Consider the following 9,505-nt stretch of genomic DNA (forward strand, 5'->3'; position numbering starts at 1 on the left):
AATACGTCACATTCTTATTATTTTGAAACAGGAAAAAGCATCGATAAGAAGATAAGTAATTGTTTGCAAACCGCTAAAAAGAAGACGTTTGCTATGTTGGTAAGTAAAAAAAAAACATCTTTGGTCTTTACGAAGACTTAAAACGTTGACAACTTGAATGTGTGCATCCTTTGTGTGAATGTGTAAATAACAGCATGCTTATGTGTTTTGAACTGTACACAGGCACGTTATTACTTCGATATCACTAACATATATATATATATATATATATATATATATATATATATATATATATATATATATATGTATGCACAGGGCCGTCGCTAGTGGGGTGAAAGGTGGGGACAATTCTAGGGGCCCCCACCGCCCAGGGGGCCCCACAAAATCCAGGAATTATACTATATAGCCTAAAATATTAGAATTATTCACAGAACATTGGCCTATATAGGCCAATGTTCTGTGAATAATTCTAATATTTTAGTAGTTGTATAACTAAGATATTATGAAAACCACAAAAAGCATGCAATTTGGTTAAAGAAATTGTCTACCCTCTACCCTCCCGAAAAATGGTTTAGTCTGATACGAAGTATTCTAAGAAGTCCCACCCCAGATCGAGAACAAGACGTCCAATCAGAGTTGAGACCGCTGGGCCGCTGTACAATGTGGACCGGCCCTTTGCGTAATATAAAAAAAATTGGATTGTAGTAAATGTACGTATATCCTTCCATCGGTCCAGACGAATGGCCCAGGGCATTCTAATTAATTCTAATTAATTTAGCATGCTCCAGCTCAGTGCAGCGGCTCAAAAGCGCTCGTCAATGTCAAAATGTTTGAAACAGCCAATCAAAGTGTAGAAGGCGGGATTTACTGTTCACAGATGCTGAGCTGCGCGCGACTTGAATGCCAGCTGAGGTAAGATGTAAGCGGCTAAACATGACAAGACAATTCAGCAATATTTGCCAACCGTTTAGTTAAATAACAGACATTAATTTTTAGGAATGCAAACTATTACTGGCCTTTTCAAATGTCTCATATTTTAATGTCTATGTAGGCTATAATGCAGTTTTCAGCAGACACGAGATAAGAGTTCTTGTAAATCTGCTTTGTTCCGTGATTTTACGTGTCTAAGAAAATGTTTAAAAATCTATAAAAATCATTCTCAATCTTACTCTAGAACACTGTAAATCTGAAGACTTTTGCTTTCGAGTGCTGTGCATAGGAAAGTGATTTATATTATAGGCCTAATAAAAATATAATTTGCTTAATTAATCACACACTATTAGCATATTTTATATACACACTGGTAGTTAAAAGTTTGAAATAAATAAGGCTTTTTATTTATTTGAAAGAATATTTCATTTATTTTATCAAAAATACAGTAAAACAATAGCCAAATATAATGAATTATTACACTTAAAATAGTGGTTTTCTATTTAGGATGTTTTAAATGTAATTTATTGCTGTGATCAAAGTTGAATTTTCAGCATCATCCAGTCTTCAGTGTCCCTTCAGAAATAATTCTAATGATGCCTAATTTGCGGTTTAATTATCAGTTATTAATAATGGTTTTATTATTGGTATAATGGTTCTCAGTTAAAGAACCGCATTTATTTGAAATATAAGTACTTTGTAATAAGTGTAAATATATTTACTGTCGCTTAAATCAATTTAAATCAAAGTCCCTTTTTGTATTCTATAATCTTTGATTTAACAATTTTAACAAGATTATGCCACTCATTTATGGTGTGGTGTGGTGTGGTGTGTTGTGGACAGGGTTTGGTGGGTCGCTCTGTGCCAAAAAGTCCAGGGCCACTTTTTGGCCCGAGTCCGCCCCTGTATACATCTATATGTATTGATGTGGGGGCCAACATCAATATTTTTTCAGGGGGCCCCCAATCCTCTAGCTACGGCCCTGTGTATGCATGTTTGTGTGTGTGTGTGTGTGTGTGTGTGTGTGAGTGTGTGTGTGTGTGTGTGTGTGCATGTTTATGTGGTTTATGAGGACACAAATTTGTATAATGACATGGGTATGACAGAGGTATTACAATATGAAGGTGGTTTATGAGGACACTGCCTATGTCCCCGTAATTCAAAAGGCTTAAAAAAACTTACTAAATGGTGTTTTTTTTTTAAATCTAAAAATGCACAAAGTCTCCTGTGAGGGCTAAGTTTAGGTGTAGGGTTGGTGTAGGGCAATAGCACACACAGTTTGTTCAGTATAAAAACCATTACGCCTATGGAGAGTCCCCATAAACCACAAAAACCAACATGTGTGTGTGTGTGTGTGTGAGTGTGTTATCCAGCAAGACAGTGAAATGATGTGGTTCCTCAGCCAAGATACTGTGCAAGGGTTCTGTGATCAGTGTCATTAAAAATATCATGTGTGTGGAGAGGTAAACACATATGTGAGAGGGATAGTGTATGTATATGAGTACTAGGTAAGAGTGTTATGTAGCTATTATAAAAAAAGGGTTATCAAAAAATTTGCACACTCAGTTCATTTTATGTCATAAAAATCAGTGCACTATATAATTATTAGTGCACTGATTCTTACAACACATAATGAATGTTGACCGAATGTGCAATTTTTTTATAACACTCATCTCACCGACAAATATGTACTTACCCCCCCCCCCCCACACACACACACACAAAACACTCACTCACATACATATATTTTTAATGATATACACTGATCACAGAACTCTTGCATAGTAACTTGGTTGAGCAACCACATCATTTCACTGTGAATTGCTGGATACCTCTGTGTTTGTGACAAATTATCTTTGTATTATTCTATATTAATGGAAAAATCACATAATTATTGTCCATCTTTGTTTGTCATGTTTTACAGCATTCTACGCATTTTTGGTCCAAGCCTGATGCAGGGATGAGGGGTTCCTGCTGCAGTTTCAACTGTAAAGAAACGTATGGAGGAACGGTGGGAGCATTTCTAGATACTGTAGTGATTGATTTTTGTGGTTTAAAATCATAAATATTCTTGTATGCAAAATGATGAGGTAAATACTATTTAGTATGACAAATATTTAGTGGACCAACACACACGTATTCTGTATTTTTAACAGCAGTGCCAAGAGGACATAAAGTGGAAGTTTGTAAGAGACATTGGCCCAGTGTTGTGCTGGATACAGAGTCACTGTGAGTTATTCTGTGGGAGGTGAAAGGGCCTGCTTTACTCCAGATGGACAGTAAAAATTAACAAATGCCATCAAAGACTACCTGGGGTCGAATCGGATGAAGCAAGAGATGTCTTTGTATTCATCTCCCAGGACCTGAAGTGGGATATTCACATTGACTCCATTACTAAAAAGGCCCAGCAGAGATTGTACTTTCTTCGCCAGCTGAGGAAGTTCAACCTGCCACAGCAGCTGCTGAAACAGTTCTACTCTGCCATCATTGAATCCATCCTCTGCAATAACTGTCTGGTTCAGCTCAGCTACCAAATCTGACCTCAGACGACTACGGAGGGTAGTCCGGACTGCTGAGCGAATCATTGGTACAACCCTCCCCACTCTCCAAGAACTGTACTTATCCAGAGTGAGCAAAAGAGCTGGCAAAATCACTCTGGACCCCTCACATCCAGCACACTCCCTCTTTGAACTGTTACCGTCTGGTCGACGCTACAGAGCTCTGAGCACCAGAACGACCAGACACAGGAACAGTTTCTTCCCTCAGGCCATATCTACCTCACAAACAGTTAAATGTTCTCCCCACTGTGCAATACCAAACTAGCCATACTTATATTTATTATACATATGTTTTTGATTTAATATATCATACATCTATCCACATTCCCTTGCATAATATGTATATAGCACATCTGTACAATACAATATATACAATAGAATATTCAGATTGTTTGAGTATCCGGAGGAGCTGGACACATTCATATCAAATTGTGTTGCTGAATAAGGCTTGAAAGTCCATGCCATGTTTCTGTGAATAATCTAACAAGGCAAGGAATCTCTCTATATAGCTCATGTGTGTATGTGTACTGCATTTCAAGAACTGTTTATCTGATCATTCAGCTGTTCATTTATGATAGCTGGAACATATCTCTTATAGAACATATATTTTTTTGTAAAATGTTTAATTTAATTATTTTTGTAAAATAATAAATATATAAATACCTAATGAAGCAAGAGATGGCTGTTTATTCATCTTTAAACATGTGGAGGACCTGGACACACTTCATATGAAGTGTTGTTGACGAACAAGGCCTGAATGTTAATGCCATGTTACTCGTTATAATCTATCAAAGCAAGCAATCTCTATTCAGCATATGTATGTGCAGACTACTGCATCCGGAGAACTGTCAATCCTATCATTCAAATGTTAACAATTAATGATAAGTGGAACAACACATCTTTAGAAAATTAAACTATAAATTATAACAATGTGTTGTGACTTTTACAATAACAAAATCCAATTGTACCCTTTAAATGTGATTTCTCATACTTCTGATGTATTTTTTTTAGTATTTGAATACATTTGGACAACTTTTAACAAAGCTTGACCAGTAAACAGGCTGATTATTATTTATCTTGGAATTTTCACTTACTTTCTAGAAGTTTAGGGAGATTCCCAGGGACTTGGATACTTTCCTAAATTCTTCATCAGTTCAAGTGAATGCTTGACTTGTAATCAGGAATCTGTACTTGCAAACATATCCACATGTCCCATCATGCAAAGCACCCAAGGCAAATGAGCTGATACAATAAAATACTGTATAAAAGTAAAATTATATGAATTATACACAGTGTACACTATATATATATGTATTTCATTTAATTCTAAATATATATACTTTTTTCCTTTATTGTATTTGTTCTATTTAGCCTAATTACTGTGCATTTTTTCTTAATTCAAAAGTGTCTGCTTCCAATCTTAAAAAGTGTACAGTACTCTAAATTATTCTCAGTATAGTTAGAGACTAATTTAAATGGTAATTTATAGTATATAAATGATTTGTACCATATATATGGTCTTTTTGGAAATTTTATGTAATAAAACTGTTATAAAATAAAGCTTTATGTAAGCTAAAAAATAAATATGCCATGAAACTATTATGATGAATATAGCTGATCATCATGATTTCTGTAATCTGAATGAATTGAAGTGTCAAATTATCTTCTCAGAAGTCGTGCATTGCAAAGTCGACTGATGTTATGTGCTATGCTCTCACGATCTTCTGATTGCTCTATTCAGTGAACCGATAGCCTGCGGTCTGAATGATTCTCTGTACTGTTGTTAGAGTGTCGTGGTACATGTATTTGATGCATGAGAGAAGCAGCTGGGTGTGCTGGAGGAGGACGGGTGAGCTGTCCCGCATCATTTCCTGGGCCTTTCGTGTTCATAGAATAAGACGAGACTTTGTAGGGAGGCTTTGGTGATTTCACAGCAGATGTTTACAAAGGTTTGGTTTCTGTTCTTGGTTGTGAGAGACAAGCAGGCGATGGAGAAACACAGGATACTTATGATACAGGAGCTGTAGGAAGTACGTAGGATGCTTGCTTGGGAACCAACCAGTTTAGCAGGCCATTTCAAATCTGGCCTATTTGGACATTTCAATGGGGCTTTTAGTTTCTCTGAGCTTCAGAAGTAAAATAGACAACAACAACAACAAAAACATCTAGAATCGACTGACAATGTTATGAACCAAAACTAACTGTAGTGAATGAGTACAGTGTGAAGACACAAAAAATATATCACAGTTGCTGCATCACTCTGGCTCTCTGTGAAAATGTTGTATGACAATAAAAAAATTAAAGCTGATGATTTTTATAAAGGAACACTCCACAATTAGCCTCTAAATAGGCTAATTTTCCAACTCCCCAAGAGTTAAACAGCTGAGTTTTACCGTTTCCATTCAGCCGATCTCCGTGTCTGGCGGTAGCTCTTTTAACGTAATTTGGCATAGATCATTGAATCTGATTAGACCGCTAGCATCGTGCTCAAAAGTGACCAAAGAGTTTTGATATTTTTCCTATTTAAAACTTGACTCTTCTGTAGTTACATCACGAAGACTGACAGAAAATGAAAAGTTGTGATTTTCTAGGCTGATATGGCTAGGAACTATACTCTCATTCCGGCGTAATAATCAAGGGTCTTTGCTGCCGTACCATGGGCACAGCAGGCGCAGTGATATTACGCAGCACTTGAAAATAGTCCATAACTAGTTACCTAGCTGGGGACTACTTTCAGGCACTGTGTAATATCACTGCGCCTGCTGCACCCATGGTACGGCAGCAAAGACCCTTGATTATTACTCTTTGGTCATTTTTGAGCGAGATGCTAATGGTCTAATCAGATTCAATGATCTATGCCAGATTATGTTAAAAGTGCTACCACCAGACCTGGAGATCGGCTGAATGGAAACGGTAAAACTCTACTGTTTAACTCTTAGGGAGTTGGAAAATGAGCCTATTTTCAAAAAAAGTGGAGTGTTCTTTTAAGTGGTGAACAACTTCATTATACAACAGGTTACATCATTACACCAGTAGGTGGCGAAAATGAGTGAGTCGCTGAATTATTCACTCAACTGATTCATTTAAAAGCAAAAAACAAAACACGGCTTTTACAAGCCAATTGCTAATGTTTTCTTAAAAGTGCGTGAAAAAAAGTGCTAAACCCATTAAACATGAAGCATTTGTATAAAATGCATTCTTTTATTAGCCTAATTTGTAGGGGCGCTTGGCTAATCAGGCCAACAGACTTTACCATGTTTAATTTTTGACAGGAATGAAAACAAGGCTGCGAGGGACAGCAGTAAAGTGTGTTCAATGGATTGTAATGTTGTTTAACAGCATACCATTTGCTCAGCTTAAAAAAAGCATCTTTCTGAAAATGTTCAGTAGACAAAAACAGCAGAAAACAGTTGTGAGTTGTAAAATTCTAGGACTTTTATAAAGTGCATGCTATTATAAAGACTGAACGTTTATCCCTCACAGCTTCATTTTCATCTGCTTTCTGCTATCCCCCACAAAAGCTTATTTAAAAAATGAAATAAATCAATACAGTATCACGAAGCGTTAATTGACCCACAAATCAAACAATAGATAATAACACCATTGCAACACAAAACAGTCAGCGCTCAGTAATCCACTGCTCTCTTTTTTTCAAGCAACACAACTTCCTGTATCTCTGCTGACTAGTTTTATCTCATCGGGGAAAAGAAAACCTCTGGAATGTAGCCTTCTTAGTATTTCTGCTTGTCACCTAAATCTGAGGCTTGATTGTCTTTCTCTGAATTTCACGTGACCGGAAGAAAAAGGGAGTTGGGTTTCTGCGAAACGTTCAATATCAGACCTGTTTGAATCCTCCCAGGAATGTTCTTCATTCCTAGCTTCAACGTGTATTTCTTGCTCATCTTCTGACAGCATTAGGTGTGGAGTTGACAATAAGGGCTGAGTATGAATCAGTTTCATCAGGCTGAGTCAGTGGAAACATGCTGTCATGGACACTAGTAAAAGGATAAGGCTTGTGATTACATCATTACCGGGACATAAGAGCCGGGCAAGTGTTAAAAACAAAAGGCAAGAGGAACACTGTAAAATAGCAAAACAATGGATAGGCATCACAGCCAGGTTTCAGTCTAAAGATGATGTCATTCCTAAATAACTATCAATTAAAATTAAAATAGAAGAATCTGGAATAATAATAAGTTCGATTCAGCGCAATGATTTTAAACTTTAGATTCAAAATGATTTTGAGTCTTCTAATTCGAATCAGTTTTGGTAGTTAAATAGCTATTTAAATTCCAACCGAGTTGATTCTGAAGCACGTGATCAGTTTTATTAAGTCAGATGTTCATATTAAGCCTTATAATAAGACACAGCTTATGAGGGATGAACTACATCCGACTTCTGTTTAGCAGCCTTAAAGTTTAGCCTTATGAATTATGACCGATCATCCTGGTGACAGTAAATAGCCTAATAATGTTAATCTTTTCCAGGCTGAGCGCTCAGATCAAATTAGATTAGAGTTGGCCACCTTGTGGATGAACTGCAGTGTAAACAAGTCGTTTTTAATATATATTCTCCACACACACACACACACACACACACACACAAGCACAAAAACATATATTTCACAATTACACAATGTAGCCTAACAAAAATTAGTTTCACTCAATTTTTATGGTTCTTCTGTAATTCTGTGGTGCTACTACTATTTCACATCAATATTTTGGAAAATATTTAGGTCAGGTAAATTTTGGAACTTCTGTCATTAATTATGAAACATTGTCATGAAACAAAAGTTTTGAAGTTTTGGACGACTCACTTTTGGTAACTGTTTATGTTAAACTGTTGTTAGCTCTGGGTTATGCATGTTCTGTGTAGCCTGAGTAATAACAGATTAGCTTATATAAGGTACAAAAAGTCAAGTGATTTTCAGCATGTCAAACTTTATAAAGAAACAATTCGGTCTAACAACAAAAGCAACAACAACTTTATTTCATGGTGTTATAAAACAGGCCTATTGGTGTAAAATACTACAGCCTATTGTCAGCTTTAAACAGTTTTACAAGTCAGATGTTCGTAAGCTTTATTATAAGACAGACCTTATGAGGAATGATGAACATCCTCCTGTTTATGAGTCTTATGAGTTATGTTAATCATTAGCCTTAAAGGCATCATGTTTCTTTTCCAATGTCGAGTTCAAATGAGATTAGAGGACGCCGCCTTGTGGACAAACTGCGTACATGCAGTTTATAAATTGTCCCATATAAGATCATTAAAAGTTATTAATAAGTCAATTAATAAGTGAGTTATTCGTTCAAACTGCTGATTCATTCAGAAGTGTCTTTATGAATAAGTCACTGAATTATTGGTTTACTCGATTCATTCAAAACGTGGAATTTTGAGCAAAACCAGACGCTGCTTACAATAGTGTCTAATTAAAACACAATATTAACTTGCTTTTTATTAAACTGTTGGATAAGTCAATATCACATTTGCAATCGTGCAGATATTCGGAAAAATCTCTAAACACAGAAGAACGCTGTTGTAGGCCTGTTATAAAGTATGTTTAGATGATAAAAAAATGAATTAAATCATTTAAATATAGGCTAATAATTTTATAATGAACAAATGTTATGAAGATACATTTAAGCATTTAGGCGAAGACAAATATACAAACATATATAGGCTATTTATTTGTATTCTTCACATAATATGTATTTTATATATGTTATAAAACACCTGCAAATTGCATTATATTATATTAGCCTATATTATAAAATATTATATACAATATTTTAGGTAAATCAAATCCCAACTGAGGGTTTGTAATAATATGTAATATTTAAATGATTTGAGAGAGTCACTATTAGCCACTTCTGCTTTATCGTCTGTTTACTGCACCGTTTCTACAGCATAACCAAATGGGAAGGCATAACCTATAACTTATTTAATAAATACAAATGCTAAATTCAAACTGAAAGTGTGAATCACACCTTATATATTTCTAGTTTCATCTATTC

This window comes from Barbus barbus (assembly GCF_936440315.1).
Source record: "Barbus barbus genome assembly, chromosome: 47".
NCBI lineage: Eukaryota > Metazoa > Chordata > Actinopteri > Cypriniformes > Cyprinidae > Barbus > Barbus barbus.